Genomic DNA, 19,162 nt, shown 5'->3' on the forward strand with positions numbered 1-19,162 from the left:
ATTTATCAACGCAGGTAAAACAATTTACAGCTATAATGCCGATTGTTATTAGGTCTACTTACATCCCTTGTTCGCCCTGCATCTTATAGACTGATGTCCTTTCTGTAGTTTCCGAAGACCCTCTAACCTAAAAAATTCGCACAGCCCCCGCTACGTGTGTAGCCGCTTCCTGCATGTAGTGGACATCTTATATTTTAAATGGAATCAGAAAACCCATCACCCTATGACGCAAGTAAAGGAGTCTGCAGTCTATAAGATCGCAGAACCATCCGAGACTGATTTAGTTGCTTCACTCGGCTCTGTACGAGAGGTCTGCAGTCGTTCCTGTCGACGATGTTTCCGATGGTGAGCTCCGCTAACGTCTGACTAACTAGTCTAGCAAACACGTCAGTTAATTGCCCGCTACTAGAGAGAATCTCTTCCGATCCAAAGGGACATACATCCTTAGTACCGACATGAGCCAACACCTGCAGTTGGCTACGACCTGTGCTCTCCATGGCAACACGGCAACGCAGGCGTGTGCCCTATAAATACACAAACGTTAGGAAATTTAGGAGTTTAAACTACAAAGCACAGAAGAAAATCAAAATAAATCGCTTTTTATTAAAAGCTGTGTCAACTCACAAACGAAAGGGTGTATTTCTCTGTACTGCTGTAGTAACAAATGCTACAGCTCAAATGAAGAAATTAACAATTATAAAGAACTCTTCAAACAAGAACAAATGCGTGTCGCGACGACAACAGTGGTATTATGCACTACACAGTTAATAAAACGCAGAACTGTGCCTGACAAAAACATAAAAACCTACGAAATTAGGATATTAAATAAAAGAGCACAAATGAATTTCAAAATAAGTTACTTCTTACTAGAAGTTGGGTTAACTCACAAACAAAACGGTGTACTTAATGGTGAACTTCGAAGTGCTGCTGCAGTAAAGAAAACTAAGAAACAGTTTGTGTAGGCTGGAGTCTGTATCTTGCTGATTAAAGGAGAATCAAATGTTGTTAGAAAGATTCAGTAAAGGGAAAGCTACCAGTGGGCAATATTAAGTTATTACAGGTATTATGTGTAACGCACGTTGCACTACTTCAAGTACGTTTCTCTGAAGACCCATAACTGAGAGCACTTAGGTTGATACATTTTAATCGTAGCTTAATCAATTTTGGGAAGAGCTACCTTACGTAGGATTTAATAACTACCAAGTATTTCACTTTAAAATACAAGCAAAAAGTTCACTATGTAACTTGACCGCTTGCCTGCTTCTCTCTGTCTGAGCAAGTCTTCCTAAAACTGTCGATCCAAAACCTCTCAAAAATGATATCCAAACAAGCGAAAACTTAAATTAAACTCGTGTACGGTGCAAAACGCTGACTATACCGAATTGCATAGAGACTTAATACTTTTTGCTGAAAACCGTCTACAAATTAAAGCTAACTGTTTCTACAAAAATAAAATGTTAAACTCAATGTAACGTGACTTCTGAAATAAATGCGTATGATCTTACAAAGAAACTACTGGCCCTAAACAGTACCTTTACCTACCTCGTGTCTTGACAAACATTTTTGCAGATGTCTCGAAAGCAGCATAGAGCATACAGCAGCAAAGCAACATAGCAACATAAAAAACCATGACTGAAAATTCCGTATCATAAAGTGTATGTGTATATGTGCGTAGTAAACTGAATGAAGAATGGGAAGTTTAAGTGGTAAGAAATGACTACTGGCAAAATTGAAATCAGTCTATATTCAAAAGTACTGCTTTAAAAATCAGCTGAATGTTCACAATAGTACTTACTTAACAAGATTTTAAGAAATAACTTGAAGCAAGGAGAATCTAATATTCCTATCAGAGAAATCCATTTAACAATACTACCATGTGAGCTTCGTTACAATAATCTCAATAACACGAAACAATGCTAAGCACCTGCGTGTTTACTTCAGTTTGCCAACGTTTCAGATGAAGGCACAAATAGCTTCTCTCTCCAAAACTATTTCAAAAATATTTATACTCCAATTCCATCAACCTCAAATGGTTCAAATGGCTCTGAGCACTATGGGACTCAACTTCTGAGGTCATGAGTCCCCTAGAACATAGAACTACTTAAACCTAACTAACCTAAAGACATCACACACATACATGCCCGAGGCAGGATTCGAACCTGCGACCGTAGCGGTCTCGCGGTTCCTGACTGCAGCGCCTACAACCGCACGGCCACTTCGGCCGGCCCCATCAATCTCATATCAAACTTATAAAGAAAATTTATTCAAATTATGTCAGCTGCACAACGCAGCTCAGAATACGTGTAATTTTGCTAGCACTCTCAATCGCAGGCGGCGTTGCAAGACGAAGATATTGTAGCAATAGTCAAAGATTACTTAGGTACATAGTTCTGCTCCGTGCGAGCCATGCATATCAAAATTTACGTAATAAACAGTGATTACGAAGTGATCAAAATAATATGCATACCCAGCTAAGTAAGGTTTGGGATCCGACTTTGATGTTGCTTGAAGCACAACGGCACTCTGTGAAAAGATCCGTTCGAGCCACACCAGCTAAAGAGCTTACACGGCACCACGCAGACGTGCCTCGTCCGCATCAGCACATCCCTGTCCCCGCAAAGGAGAACCACAGATGAGGTCCGTCGACTGTGTTCCGGAAGCACCCTTCCGCCCCCACCTCGCCAACACAGCCGCCGCCAAAGGGTACCGCTGAACAAAAGACGACAACTGGAGATGGCAGTAAATCAGCTTGCTGAGATATTGTTGCTATTTGGTTGTTACCACCGGGCTTAGTGCCGGAGGACATGTCAAAATTCAGGGACTAACACCAACATCACCGAATTTCACTGTGCAACTTGATTTTCAGCTGGTGGTGATTTACAAATATTCCTAGTACAGACAATGCGTCACAGGACCCTTCTGTGATGCCGTTTGCTTCTAAAAGATCGGTATAATGTGCAGATGTTGTAGGAGATATAGGATGACCAGCATCCCGGTCAAGTGCCAATCGAATTGTATCTGACAGATCAAATGCTACAGGGTCTGTGATTTGATACACGTCCGCCTCACTCTTCTGGCCAGTGGTCGGTGTGCAGTTCCCGAGAGGGCCGGTCCTCCTGAGCTCCCTTCTGCTGGGCGCAGTGGCAGACAATGCAGCGCAGGTGTGAGGGCGGCAGTGAGGACACAGGAGCCGCGTGTCGCGTTCCCACTCGCGGCGTCGAGGGTGCCACCTGGGAGCCTGGGCGCAGTCATCAGGCCGGCTGGAGCGCCCTCGAAGCGCCGGCTGCGCGTCTGCTACCCTCGCATTGTCCGCTTCTCGACGGCCTCTGAGCCCAGCCGCTCTCTGCGACAGGAAGAGGAGGGACGCATGCTGCTGGCAGCTGGCGGAGTCCTCTGCAGGTCCGAGCTGCTATTGGACTGACAGTGCCCTAGGAGCTACGGTTCTACTTGCATGTTCTCCATCACGTGGAAGATAGCTAAGATTCTTATAGAAAGTGGATGAACCACATGAAGACTTACTGCTCCATCCTCATACAGCACCGCCCATTAATTGCAATGAACCGTGTTATCTGGTATATAAAATACGAACACAAACAACACTTCAAAATGCGGTGACAGTAAGTCATGGGTTAGCGATAAGCACATATACAGATGGTTATAGTATCGCGTCCACAAAGTATACAAAGGTAGTGCATTGGCGGGGCTGTCATTTGTACTCAAGCGATTCAACTGGAAAGGTTTTCGAAGTGATCATGGCCGCACAAAGGGAAATAACAGACCATGAACGCGGGACGGTAGATGGAGCTAGACGCATAGGACGTTCAATTTCGGAAATCCTTACGGAATTCGAAATTCCGAGATCCACAGTGTCAAAAGAGTGCCGAGAATACTAAATTTCAGGAGTTACCTTTCACCAAGGACAATACAGTGGCCGACGGCCTTCACTTAACGACCGAGAGCAATATCGTTCGCATAGGGTTCTCATTGGTAACAGAAAAGCAACACTACCTGAAATAACCGCAGAAATCATTGTGGGAAGTACAAAGAACGTATCCGTTAGGACACGGCGGCGAAACGTGGTGTTCATGTGCGATGGCAGCAGACGACTGACGCGAGTCCTTTTGTTAACAGCAGGACGTCGTCTGCAGTGCATCACTTGGCCTCGTGACCATAATGGTTGGACCTTAGAAGACTGTAACACCGTGATGTTGTCAGATGAGTCCCGATTTCAGTAAGTACAAGTTGATATTAGGGTTCATGTGTGCCGCATACCCCACGAAGCCCAGGACCCAAGCTGTCAACAAGGCATGGTGTAAACTGGTGGTGGCCACATGATGCTGCTGGCTGTGTTTACACGGAATGGACTAGGTCACTTAGTCCAATTGAACCTCTCAATCACTAGACACGGTTACAATTCGTCTACCTGGAGACGATTTCTGTCATTAATGAACTTCAAAATCCCAAACAAGAATGGAATTTTTCTTGACGATAATGTGCCATGGCACCGGGCCAAAGTTGTTTGCGACTGAAGAACAATTTGGACAACTCGAGAAAATGATTTGGCCACCCCCATCGTCTGATACTAATCACTTCGAACATGTATGGAACATAATCGAGATGTCAGTTCATGCACGAATTCCTGTACCGCCAATACTTTAGCAGTTATGACAGCAGTACAGGCAGCATGGCTCAATATTTCTGCATAGGACTTCCAGATACTTGTTAAATCCACGCCAAGTCAAGTTGCTGTATTACGGAAGGCAAAAGAGGTCCGACGGGGTATCAGAAGGTATCGCAAGACGTTTTTGACCTCAGTGTATATCTCTAAAAATAATATTACATACACTTAAAGAGATAATCAAATACAAATGTACATGTAAATGTTCGTTCTTTCAGAATCGTGTATCTCCGAAAGTTGTTCAACGATTGCTTTGAAATTTTGGCACAGCGTTGGATTCGAATATTCGCATGTTTGTATACACCCAGTTTAAATATATTTAATCTATTAGTAATATGTAACATATAAATTAGTAAAGTTATTACCAAAAATCTCGAAAACCTACTTGAGTTATATACTTCCAATTTTTACACACTATTCGAACAACATTCGGGCGGACACAGGCTACATACTTTAATTATACGTAATACATTAATATATATGTAATATATAAAGGAAAACATTGTTAACATTGTTATCAAAAATCAAACACATTTCGGCTAACTTAGGTCAAATTTTTCTATATTACTCTAATAATAATAGGCGTTATATTTTTAATTCCTGTAACGTACAACACTGTAACGTCGTTAGCTATCAGAAAAATGGTATTTATGGATTATGATTCGAATACTACTACCGACTCTGAATTTTCAATAATAATAAACAAGGCTCAGTTTCAGAGAATGCGGAGGAAGAAGATTTCGAAGGGGTGGGAAGGAATTCACATAGAAAGCGGAAAGGAGGAGATCGACCGAGAGAGGGGTAGAGGGGAAACACAGGAGAAGATGGAGACAGGGATAGCAGAAGTTGCAAACAGAGAGTTGGGAGATGGAGATGAACAGAAAGAGAATGGAGGACGGGGAATTATATCCAAGTCCCATACATAGTACAAACATGTGCTTCATCTTTTCTTTCACACCCATTTAAGAAGACTGAGCCTTGGCAACACATGATCAGGTAAGTCACTATAGAGTAGGGCAAATAAAAGCGGCCCTAACGAATGGACACTATTGGACGTGAATTGTGGCAGCGTAACGGAGGAGAAAGAGACCTACAGTAACTTCCAACACGATGGAGCAACTGCCCATACAGCCGGCTGAACCTTGGAGTACGTTCAGACAATCTTCACACCTGACGAAGTTGTTAGTAGAGGTCAGTCTAGTAGTGGCCCTAGACAGCCACCCAGATCAACTGATCTGTCAATGTGCATTTGCAGTCGAAGTTGCATCGCAGCAACCCTCATAGTCTTCGAGAACTACAATGGAACATTTCGTATGAAGTTCCGCCTTCAACAACTTGCTGAGCAGGACCCAAAAGTGACAGGAGATGAGTTGTGGTCACTTTTAACATGTGATATAGTCGGCAAAGGAAAGGAAATACCGTACTAACCTGTGGTACTTTGTGCCCTGTAAATCTGTTCTCCGGGACACTTCTGTTTCCTCCATCCTGTATACAACAAAAATCGAAAAATTTTATTTTACTTTCATCAAAGTATCTTTCCGTAGATTTAATGAATGCCTCACAAAGTCGAGGCGTAAGGGCAATAAGCTTTTTTAGGTTTTGCTAGTCAACAAGACCCCACACATCCTTAACAATATTCCAGAGATCTTTCTTGCTTGTTATATCAACTTCCCGCATACGTCTGTACGTTTCATCCCAGGTCATTTTAACAGGATTACAGTCACGGCTTTCGGACGCCACGCCAAAGCTTTGAGTACCTTTTGATATTACTTTGATGCAATGTACTTCTTACAGAACGTCGACCGATGTTTTGAGAAATTAACATGTTGTGATGTGAACCCTTTTCCTATTAAGCACAATTCACGTGGTGTCGCGTAATACTGAAGTATGCGGTGATAGTGCGTCTCGTCCGTACACACTTTTACTTTCCAATGTCGCCAACTTTATCTTCTCAAAAACACCCCAAACCATAACAGAACCACCACCGTGCTGAACTGCAGCTAGAATGCACTACCGGACCAGCATTTCTCCCTAAAATCTAAGAACAAATGTCGTTCTTCTAGTACCAAAAATCTCGAATTTCTGCTAGTCTTTGAATAAAACCTTCTTTCACTCTCCATGTGTCCACCGACTACCATATCCCATATCTTCTTTTTGTTTATGGGCTTCATAAGGGGTTTCCTCATTGAAAAACGTCCATTCAAGTCGGCATCAATCGGTCTCCTGTTTATTGTTATTAGATACAAGTTTTTCTTGTTCGCTTTTACCAATTATGCTGTTTACTGTTGCAAACAGATATGTTTCACTATATCATTTTTACTAATTTGTCTAGAATCTGTACTGCTCTTTTGAACCTATTTCCCTTACTAGTAATTTTGATACATTTTCACCACTTTAGCTGCTTTACGAGGTCGTCCATATCGTGGAAAGTCCTCATTGCTACCTATTGTCTTCTGGCTGTGAAGGGTGTGCTATTGTCACCCACAGAGAAGCTACATTGTTCCGTGATGAGGCACAGGTAATCCTGCTTTCCTGAGTGCCACAACTGAAGGACATCAATCTATGAGTATCTCTTGTCGACTGTCACTAATGAAGTAAAATGCAGCAACCATATAATATGTACCGTACCACTGCCTGAAGTACATTGCGTACATCACAACACTATGAGGAGCAAGAGTGCAGTACGATATGGCATTCCTTTATCACACAAGTAAACGACCACACCAACTCTTTATAACTATTACGTACACAAAACTCTCCTGGATTGTACCACATGTAGTTGAAAACAAGTACATAAACCTGGCATGTTTATTAGCGTTGTACTATCTCCTCTGTTTACTCATTCGTAGCCATGGTATTATATGATATCTACAGCGAAAAATGAGATATCAGCAATTAACATTATTTAGGTTTATGCAAGGCAGTGTCTAATTGACGCACTTGTCCAACATTTGAAGGTGGGTGGTGACGGCTCATCGCAGAGAGAAGGCTAGCTTCCACCACCAGGTGCAGTCGTATTAAAAACTAGACGGCTGCACCTGGTGATGGGAGCCTACCTTCCGAAACTAACTGTATCTGAGCAAGCTACACTGCAACAGCAGATGTTGACGGTTCGTGGCAGATAGAGGGCTAGCTTCCACCACCAGGTGCAGTCGTGGTAATTACTAAACGGCTGCACCTGGTGATGGGAGCCTGCCTCCCGAAACTAACTATGACTTGAATACGTTGCACTACAACACTAATGTTGACAGTTCGTCGCAGAGAGAAGGCTAGCTTCCACCATCAGGTGCAGTCGTATTTATATCCAAACGACTGCGCCTGATGATGGGAGCCTACCTTCCAAAACTTTCCGTTACCTAAATAAGATACACTTCAACAGCTGAGGTTGATCATTTTCTTCTTTCTTACGTATTTAATACTTACGCTTAACGTTTTGTTTACCAGTTATAAAATCTTTGCTAAATTTATTGTTCAATTAAAATAAATCTAAGAACAGGTAATATAAGGAAAAAGTCTAACAATTATTTTTGTTAATATTTGCATCACACTGAAATAAAAACGGAAATGAGAATCTCATTCCATAACAGCATAAAGAATTGAATATCCATTCTTCAGAAATAATATTTCATACAGAATCCATAAAAAAAGGAAAATATTCTTCATGATATAAAAGCCGAAGGACAGTATTTCACTAATTCATAACTTACCATACAAAGTTAGGAAATCAATATTAATAACATTAATTATTGAAATACACATTTACACACATGGGCGCGCGCGCGTTCACGCACGCATACACGCAGGCATGTACGCAGCACACTAACACCGCCAGCACCAAATGTCCCTTCGTCTCCCTCTGAAACACTCCAAATCACTCTGAATCTCTGCAGGTCTCATTGTCCCACGGTCAGTCCTACAGCGCGTTAGCAAGATAATGTCCAGTGTGCGACAGGATAGGGTAAGTGTAATGAAATTTATATGAGTGACTACCTATCAGAAACCTGTATTTTTTGCATACAGAACTTTCAGAAGCTCATGTGGATACGCGAAAAGAATAGAAGAACGAATGCAAGTGATTAAGCACAAACAAATTTTAGTAAATAATAAGGTAATGTAAATGAGTTACAAAGACTCACTACAGATATCGTATCAAAATATGTCTAACTAGATATGCTCCCGCACTTCGTAACGGAAATTAAAAAGGCTTGTTACGGTTTCCGACCTCAGTTGGTAAAAACGGAGCCTTTATAAGATAATTTTGTCTACCAACTCGTTTTTCCTAGCCAAGAAGTGAAATATCAATAAAACCTATCAAAACAAGCACAATAGGTTCTTTAAGTTTCTAGTACACAAAGCGAAAATTGTAAATCAGCATATTCTTCCCAAGTAAATTTAATGTGAATATGTATTCGTGAACATAAGATTACTGCGCTAAATTGTGTCACTAATGTACACATCCGAAATTACTTCCGTCACTGAGGTAAAGAAATTAAAAGCACCATCTATTGGTTCTTTGCTGTCATACGAAAATAACAGTGGCATCTCATGGTGTTTTACTTTACTACACATCCTTACTACTATGCTGAGCAGACTCCTAAAACCTCAGATTACGATTTTTTTTTCGTGATAGGGTTTTTCTATGGCTTTAAGCATTATGAGACTTAACATCTGAGGTCATCAGTCCCCTAGACTTAGAACTACTTAAACCTAACTAACCTAAGGACATCACAAACATCCATGCCCGAGGCAGGATTCGAACCAGCGACCGTAGCAGCGGCGTGGTTCCGGACTGAAGCGTCTAGAACCGCTCGGCCACACGGCCGGCGATAGGGTTTTTATGAAATAAAGCCTATATATTATCCCAACCTACGCTCAGGTAAACTGCTGAGATCCTATGAAAATTCATCTAGTAGATTTGGAGATTAGCCTGTTGAATCAGACAAAGGGGCAGGCGCGACGGTTTTACAGTTTAATTATTATTATAGATTAAATTATTTTCTCTATGGTATAGACTAGCATGAATAGGCAAAACATGTTTGGAAGGCATAAATTGGACAATCATTTGCAATAGATAGAAGTTTTCTTTTCTACATAATAAACAAAATGACGTTTTGTGTGTATGGTTTTTCACAGCAAAACCACTGGAACTATTGCCTGACTAAATTACAACAGAAGACGTTGACGGTCCGTCGCAGAGAGAAGGCTAGCTTCCACCATCAGGTGCAGTCGTTTTAACAACTAAGCGGCAGCACCTGATGATGAGAGCCTGTCTTCTGAAACTTTCCGTGACATAACTAGATAACAGTATAGCCGCAGGGGTTTATAATTTTCTTCTTTCTTATGTGTGTGCAGAACCCACGCTTACCAGAAATTACCCATCGTAGGATAATGACTTCTGATCACTCGTAATTCACCTAGTAACTGCTAAAATATGTAACTGGTCAGTTGATCGAAACACCATTTATCGTTTAATATGCTTCCACTGCACTCTCTAGATGTGGTACGCACATTCAATACTCGTTAACTCACTTTCTTTAATGAGAACTGTTGTGACTTGGCAAGACAGCCAAGTCACTATGCGAGGATGCCGAAAGGCACGCGTTAAGCTCACGCAGACTGGCGTGAGGTCTGGAACAGTAAAGTAGTTGAGACTAGTAAGAAAAGAACGTAGTTGATGTAATACTTAACTTTATTCCATAATTGGAGAACATCGGTCTTGATGATACATAAGTGCAATCTCCATATACTGGTAATGGCGCCTTGCTAGGTCGTAGCAATTGACGTAGCTGAAGGCTATGCTAACTATCGTCTCGGCAAATGAGAGCGTAGTTGTCAGTGCAGCATCGCTAGCAAAGTCGCTGTACAACTGGGGCGAGTGCTAGGAAATGTGTCTAGACCTGCCGTGTGGCGGCGCTTGTCTGCAATCACTGACAGTGGCGACACGCGGGTCCGTCGTATACTAGCGGACCGCGGCCGATTTAAAAGCTACCACCTAGCAAGTGTGGAGTCTGGCGGTGACACCACAAGAACCACACATTGTAAACGTAATAATAATGACACATTTTAAACGTTAAAACGCGCATTAGTACTCTGTGAATTTCTGTCGCATGCAAAGCAAAAACAGTGCAAGAGAAAATGTGTATAGGATCTGTAATGTGCTTAAATTTTGTGCTTGCACAAAAGTGTGCTGAGAAACATATTCGCTAGAAGTTGCAGTTACTTAAGAAAAACCCACAAGAGCGACATTTTAAGACTCTCCCCATCCGCACTCTCACATTCCACCGGTCAAGATTTTTAGTGAGTCATTCCTGGGATTCCTTCCTACCAGTTTAGGAAAATTTGTGACTACACAACTTTCTTTCCCTACTCGAACTATTTTGTTCTTTGTTGATAGGGCTGATTCACTTCCAACATCAGTTTCGAGCTACTGAAATATGATTGAAAGATCCTTGAAATCAGGTACATGTGTGTAGTTACCTTCTGTTGGGAAAGGAAAATCATATCAGAAGAATGGAGGGAAGCTCAAGTAATCTCACTTCCCAAGAAAGCTAATAAAAGCTCTTCACTTATCTACCGTGTCTAAGTCTGCTAAATGTTGGCTACTCAGTGTATGCTACGATAGTAAACAATAGGCTTCATACTACACTCTCATTTAACAATAGAGCAAAGTGGATTCGTAAAAGGAGATCTTTCACAGATAATGTAATTCGCGTAAAACACATTTGGATTAGAAAACAGAATTTAACTTAAAAACCTACATCGCCTTCGATGTTGATGCAAAAATTTTTGATAAGGTATGAAAATAATGTTTCAAATGGCTCTGAGCACTATGGGACTTAACATCTATGGTCATCAGTCCCCTAGAACTTAGAACTACTTAAACCTAACTAACCTAAGGACAGCACACAACACCCAGCCATCACGAGGCAGAGAAAATCCCTGACCCCGCCGGGAATCGAACCCGGGAACCCGGGCGTGGGAAGCGAGAACGCTACCGCACGACCACGAGATGCGGGTGATAAGGTACGAAGGGAGCAGTTATGCAGCGTACTGAAAAATGAAGGACACCCCAAACACTCAGGTGATTCATGTAAAATGGTTTCCGTCGCGGTTATGAAGGCACGACAAGAGCTAAGAGACTTTGGTAGTGGTATGGTGGTTGGAGCTAGACACATGGGACATTCCATTTCGAAAATCGTTAGGGTGTTCAATATCCCGAAATTCACAATTTCAAGAGTGTTCAGAGAATTAAAAATTTCAGGAATAACCTTTTACCACGGGAAACACTGTGGCCGACAGTATTCACTTAACGACCGAGAGCATTGGTGTTTGCGTAGAGTTGTCGGTGCTAACAGACAGGTAACCATAGAAACCAATGTGCAACGTACGATCAACGTATCCGTTAGGACAGTGAGACGAAATATGGCGTTAATAAGTTATAGCAACAGACGACCGAAACTAGTGCCTTTTCTAACAGTACGACGTCGCCTAAGCGCCTCTCCTCGGTTTGTGACAATGTCGGTTGGACTGCAGACGACTGAAAGGCCGTGGGCAGGTCGGAGGATTCGCACTTTCAGTTGACTTTATTTTTTTATCACTGAAAAAACTCAAGTAGCAGCCAGTTGCACAAACTGGTAACACTGTGGAATGAGGAAATTTCTGCTGAAAGTATTGATTTCCACTTGTGATCCTATGCTGACTTAGTATTTATAATCTACTCATAAATACCTACAAGAAGCGAATAGAAGCTTTCGAAATGTAGTGCTACAGAAGAATGCTGAAGATTAGATGGGTAGATCATATAACTAATGAGGAGGTGTTGAATAGGCTTGGGGAGAAGAGAAGCTTGTGGCACAATCTGACTAGAAGAAGGGATCGGTTGGTAGGAAATGTTCTAAGGCATCAAGGGATCACCAATTTAGTTTTGGAGGGCAGCGTGGAGGGTAAAAATCGTAGAGGGAGACCAAAAGATGAATACACTAAACAGATACAGAAGGATGTACGTTGCAGTAGGTACTGTGAGATGAAGAAGCTTGCACAGGATAGAGTAGCATGGAAAGCTGCATCAAACCAGTCTCAGGACTGAAGACCACAACGACAACAACATAAATACCTAACAGTGTCAACGCAGAATCCTGATATCGTGCACAGTCTCATCTTCCCGTTTAACCGCAATTCGACTGATGAGATTAAGTAGGTAGGGCATGATGATATTACCCGTGCAGGATATTACGAGAAGATTATCGACGTATATAACCCACCAGGGAAACGTTTACCTGTAAACCTGGACAAGTGAAAGTACCATTAAGGCTCTGAGGTCTCCGTGCAAATTTAATTAAGTTTATGGATAATAATATCAATAATAATAATAATAATAATAATAATAATGATTTCGGTGGAGCAATGCCCTTGTGCAAGTATTTCTTTTGGACGTCACTTGTTCTTTTACCTAATTTTTGTATATAAACTTCCTCCACTTCACCCCCTCGTTACGGTCGACATAAGCGTCTTCGTGGGGGTGGCTGCTTCGTCATTATTATTCCTGTAACAGAAGTGTTTTACATAAAGTAATCAAGTGATCTCTTCGTGAAAGAAGTATGGAATGTAAAGTTAACGCCTACTACACGAGTAACATGTTGCTGGCATAATGATAAAGCAAATAAAAATCTCATTTTTTGGAAGTACAAGACATTGCCCATCATAAAATAAAAACGTTTCTCGAAAATGTAAGTAAGTATACATTTTCAATACCAGTTCGGTGACTTGCGTGTCCCTAACCTAGCCTAGGTATCCATCCGCGAAAAGAGGACTTCTGACATCGTTGAGAGGTAAAGGCTAGGTTAAAACTAAGTTTCAAAACCGGTGATCCGACGGAAAATCGGTTGTTGGTGTCCAGGAATCCACGTCACCAATCTTTTTCGTTCATTTTGTTCGTTATTACTTTCGGTAATTGGTCTAGGTGGACGTCACATGACACCCCTATAAGTTTATCATTGAATACTTCACTCAGTTTTTTATTTTTATTTTATTTTATTTCGATTGCAGAGATCAACCAAGCGTCCTGTCGAACACGCTGCATGGTGCCGCCGACAGTAAACCACCAGGACCAAGATGGTTGTACGTTATTAATCTATAAGTTTTGATGCGCGAGTTTGTGAGTGTAAAAAAAATGTGACATGTATGGCCGTATCTTGTGATTACATTGACCTGGGCTAGAAGCTTCAATTTCTTACACCCCCAAGGGAACATAGACACCAATGATTAACATAAAGTTGAACTTCATACTTCCATCTCTTATCGAGAGAAAGAAATGTTTGCAGACAGCCCTATCTTTTGATTGCTCGGAATTTGAACTTTAATTTTTTTTACGCCGCCAAGGGAACATAAGCTTACACATTAGTATTTGACATTAATTTTAATTCGATATCTCCACCCATTATTGGACCTAATAAAGAGAAACAGTAGGGCATACCAGTGTGTACTCAACATATAACTTTATGCATCTAGTGGCAAAAAGAAGATGTTTTGCGTTAATAGCTGCACCCCAGAGATGTGTCCATCGCAGCTGGCATCTGTTTCAACAACTGAGGAGTCTTCCCGTCGTAACGTACGAAAAGCGAACAAGAAAACTGCAAGTAGCGCTGTTACTGCACTTGGCGCTCGTCTACATTCTACTGACTTCACCAAAGAACCAATCGAGAAGCTTGGCTGGAAATCAATCCCTACTGTACTCCTTCTGATTTAGCGCCTTCAATCGTTTATCCTTTCCTCTTCTTATCGTATAACTATCAATAAAATCCACTTTAAACTTGAACTGACGACATCTTTATCGCTAAGACCTTAGGTTTCCTGGTGCGTTGAATAGAAAACAGCCTGACCATCGTCAGACTGTTAGTTAATGGGTGGAGACTGGAGGATATATTCTTGATGATTGATATCTTCATTATGTTTTTGTTATATTGATTAAATCAACGAGAAGCACTATAAAATGTTGGCTCTTATAAGATTGGATTGCAGAGGTCTAATTAAGCTGAACAATTACTGTCGGTAGCACAAATCTGCCAAACACATAACGCGTTAGTAATACGTTAGGCACTTTTGAGCCTAATGCGATATGTGTCTAGTGAAGTATTATGTTTTACGCAAGAAGCATTTCGGGATTACCACGAAATTATATAAACCCGAAAGTGACCCAGTTAAGAAATTATTCAGTGGCACACAATCTACTCAAGCGTGTATTCATAAAAAAACTAAGATGTGTGTCAGCATAAGCAAAAAATATAAATTTTAAGAAGGACGCAAGGTTACCATTTCTTTAATTTTCGCCTTTGGGTCTAGGGCGTTCTAAATCGTGTGATGAGACTTAAGATGATGAAGTTAATATTTCCTTTACGGTTTCGATGTGAAATCTAATGGCTCAGTGAGAGAAGAAAGCGGGCGAAGTCTTTAGGACTCTAGCAAGGTAAGAACCCAGAACTAATGCAGCGTTCCATGAATATAGCAACCACATAACCACGTAGCTAGCGAGACGGTCACGCGAAGAGTATGCTCCCACTGTGGTACTGGTGACTAACAGAGATAATTAGTAATGCTAAATATGAGGTTGGTTACAGATTATATGTGGAATAAGCTTCCTGGAATCAAATAAAACATGACACCCCAGTGTTACATTCCAAGCAAGAATCATTCAGATTACGTATCGGAAATGACAAGGAAATAAAATAAGAAGGTAATTATGAACCACACCAGGAAGTAAATCGATAGTTACGTAATTGCCAAACTTATCTACAATGTTGCCAGTTCTCCGTTATACTCGTGACAGGAATGATACGTTCGCTCAGTCAATGTGCCTAGGTGGCTAGCAGTTGCGAATCTCACTTTCTCGAAGACGCGACGAAGCCTGCTGCTACCACACTGACTGGCAGCCAAAGTACCTGAAGCGTAACTCAATGAGTTTTATATGTATTTCTGTGACTATGATTTTGACCTAAATCATAGTTTGAAATAATTATCTGGATGGCTCTAATCTTCAGTAGATGCTGTAGCTATTTTTGTATTTGTATTTTACGAGCACTGCAAACTTGAAGCTAATTTATCAGTAGTGATTCGCTTTTTTAGTATCATTTGACACAATTAAAATGATAAGAAAACAACGTTCTTTTTAATATTATTCAATTAAAGTAGTTTCACTTCAAATTCCTTTCATTGGCACCACCTGCAACATATAATACAACAAAGGGAAAGATAAATAACACTCATTACAAAATACGACCATCCACAAAGTATTAGATAAGCTGCAAATAACACACAGTTTCAAAACAGAAAAGCGAAATGTGCAACGAAATCTTTCGCAATGATGAAAAACAGGATTTTAAAAGCTACGAAGAAAATTAAACAAGTGAATGAATGCAGTACAAGTTGGATAAGATTAGATGTTGTGGGAGACTACATTGCTGAAGATTAACTTATTTCATATTTTTATCTGCTGTGGTCAATAAACTGACGAAAAACCGCTTTAAAGTGTACACTGTACTAATAGCAATGAACTGCAACTGAACAACTTAACTCTTACAACAGAAGTCTTCTGTAACAAAACAAAGCACCCATAACACAAACGTTCCAATATTGTCACAAATTAGCAAGATATGATGCACTTTTAGCATAAGAAAGGTCTGTGATTACGTGCAGACCATAGTCATACCGAAGTAGAGTTACAGGACTACAATGGAAGTATGGAAATGTAGTTGTGTACACAAAACGATATCAAGCCAACAAACTATGGCGCTCTCCAATTAAATAATTACGATTGTTTCTTTTATCTCAGCAGAATAAAAAAAAGCACTAACAATAAGAGTGTCAAATCGCCAATTTTTCACTTTTAGATCCGCGAGGTATTTAATTTAGGCAGCAAAAAAACTTATGTGGGAGATGTTTTCTAAAGATTTTTGTCCGACAGTAATATTATCACAGAAGAACTAAAAATCTTGTCTCCAGCGAGATTTCTGTGGTACCGATAGCTACGATGCCACAACGTAGGTGCACTCTCACAGGTTGTCACTACGAGAGCGACGAACAACGACGACCACAGCGCCCTCTAGCCGACGCTTTGGAGCTAGACGAGCGCCGCTCCAGATTCTGTCCATTTGATCACGAGTAGAGGACCAAGCAACATTGTTTCTATTTCATGGCGGCGAGCTACTACAGGTTTAGCCTTTGTGTCTTCATGTAGCTGTTAGCTTTGGTAACCGTACGGCTTCGCACCTACGTGCTCATCTCAGACAAAGTTAAGTAACCATTTATGTACTCATATTTTTGCCTACAGTTAACTTGCAAAATCTACAGTCAGCGCCGAAGTACTTCACCTTTTCCTGCTCCCACACGCGTCCTTCACTCTCGGCCTATTCTGCAGAAGCAGTTCACAGGAGCATATCCACGAGCCGCCTATCAAGTCGGGATAGAAAAATTTCAACCGACAGCTACCACAGTTTTTCATTTGCAGGTCAACACTTAACCTCAGAACCAGTAGAGGAATGTCCCATGCACCTTCCCCTTTGCCCTAGTGATGAACAAGATGGATAGTTCGTTATGTAAAAGAGGAGAATGATTGTAGTTTCAGCTTGGAACGAGCTTCCTGGATTCTGAACCGTAACTTTTCAATCTCATCCCGTAATTGAGAAACATTCAAAATATTTAATCAAAATGACCAGAAAACATCAAGCAAATACAGAAGAACAATTCTCTGCCCTGCAAGAAGTAAGCAGAGTCACATTGTCGCCAATATATTTCTGGATGTCATGTCCCTAGCTACTGGCAGGTACACTATATGTTATTCGTCTCCCACTTGCTTTTGAAAAACATGAAGCAGGCAGTTGCATAGTTAAGCAAACGATTAGGGCAATGAATTTTATTTACATTTCTGGAACCAGAAGTTGAAGCTAAATCGTTATTTTGAATCGTTTTGAAGTTCACTGTCTGCAACTGAAACACCATAAATTAAGACTGGGGGCGTTACTGTATTTGGGTTGGCCCAGTTCTTCAGTAGCTGTTGTAATTAGTTTTTGCTGTCTTGTGTGTACTGCAAATGGAAAGCTCATTTGGTGGACACAATACAATAGCAGCTTGTTTTTGCGTCATTATAAATCATACTTATTCTTTCACAGGGTAAAAGATTTTGAACTACATGTTACGTGATTCAACATCGCATGACCCAGTACGCAACACATGCACTCCATCATTGTTGACTAATTATTCACACTGCCTATTGTTCGGTCACCTAAAAGTTAATTCCCATTGGACCTACATCCCTTTGGTTAATAATTATTGCTGGATGCCTAATACAAACGACAGATTCAGCGATAGGTAAACAAAGTGCATGGATAACACATGAGGTTCTGAAATGAACTAATAGAGCACCAAATCACATAAATCAAAACAAGGCGTTTGGAATAGACGAAGTTTCTTCACAATTACTGAGATCCTCTGGAGAAAATACCATGACAAAACTGTTCGGGTATGCAATACATATATTGGAAAAATACCTTCGCATGTCAGGAAGGAGGTAATAATTCTAATGCCAATTTGACATTTCTGACTAACACTGCTAGTACCAAACGGTAGGTCTAATAAGTCATGGTAAAAATACTAACAAATTACTTTCAGATGTAGTTTATAAAATAACCAGGATATATCAATTTTGGTTCCAGAGAAATGTAGGAATACGTGAGGCCACTAGGTTGAAGAATGGCAAACTTACATTTCTAGGATTCATCGATTTGAGAATACATTTGAAAATATTAACTGTAAATTGGGACAAAATTCAAGAGCGAATGGTTATATACAACTATTATAAAATCAAACTGTGGTTGAAGGACAGGAAGTGTAGCAGTCGTTGTCAAGGGTGTGAGAGAGTAGAGATGGGGGATCCGCTCCTGGACTGATTCATAGTGTTGAATCTTTCAAAGGAGTGAACAATCAGTGATTCAGAAAAAAAGAACGGTAGCTCCAAGCGTTTCCCACAGCAGAGAGAGAGAGAGAGAGAGAGAGAGAGTCGGAGCAGATCAGTGGGGCCTCTGCACGCCACACAACACAGCCAGCGCCAGCCTCCACCCTGCTTCTGCCTTGGCTGCCTGCATTGTGCAGTGCCTCATTGGATTTTGTGTTTCACATATGCCGTGCCGTCTCTGTGCTTCCTCTGCCGCGTGCAGTGTCCGGCGCACCTCAACTTAGCATTGCACTCCATCGGCGATCGTTTCAGTCACACGTCCTGCCCTCTGGGCAGTTGATGCGAGCAACAGGACAGAGAGCCTCCTAGCGGAGAACATAAGAAGCACTTGCAACAACCTGCTCGCAAGAGAACGGACGACTTGTCTCGGAGCGGGTGACTGGTGGCCGTTCACCACTCCCCCCAACCTTGGAACTCGCCCGCTCAACGCTCACCCCACCGTTCTCGACTCTAGCCACAGCGTTGAGCAAAGCAACTCAGGT

Source organism: Schistocerca cancellata, chromosome 7, assembly GCF_023864275.1.
Source record: "Schistocerca cancellata isolate TAMUIC-IGC-003103 chromosome 7, iqSchCanc2.1, whole genome shotgun sequence".
In the NCBI taxonomy this organism is placed as follows: domain Eukaryota; kingdom Metazoa; phylum Arthropoda; class Insecta; order Orthoptera; family Acrididae; genus Schistocerca; species Schistocerca cancellata.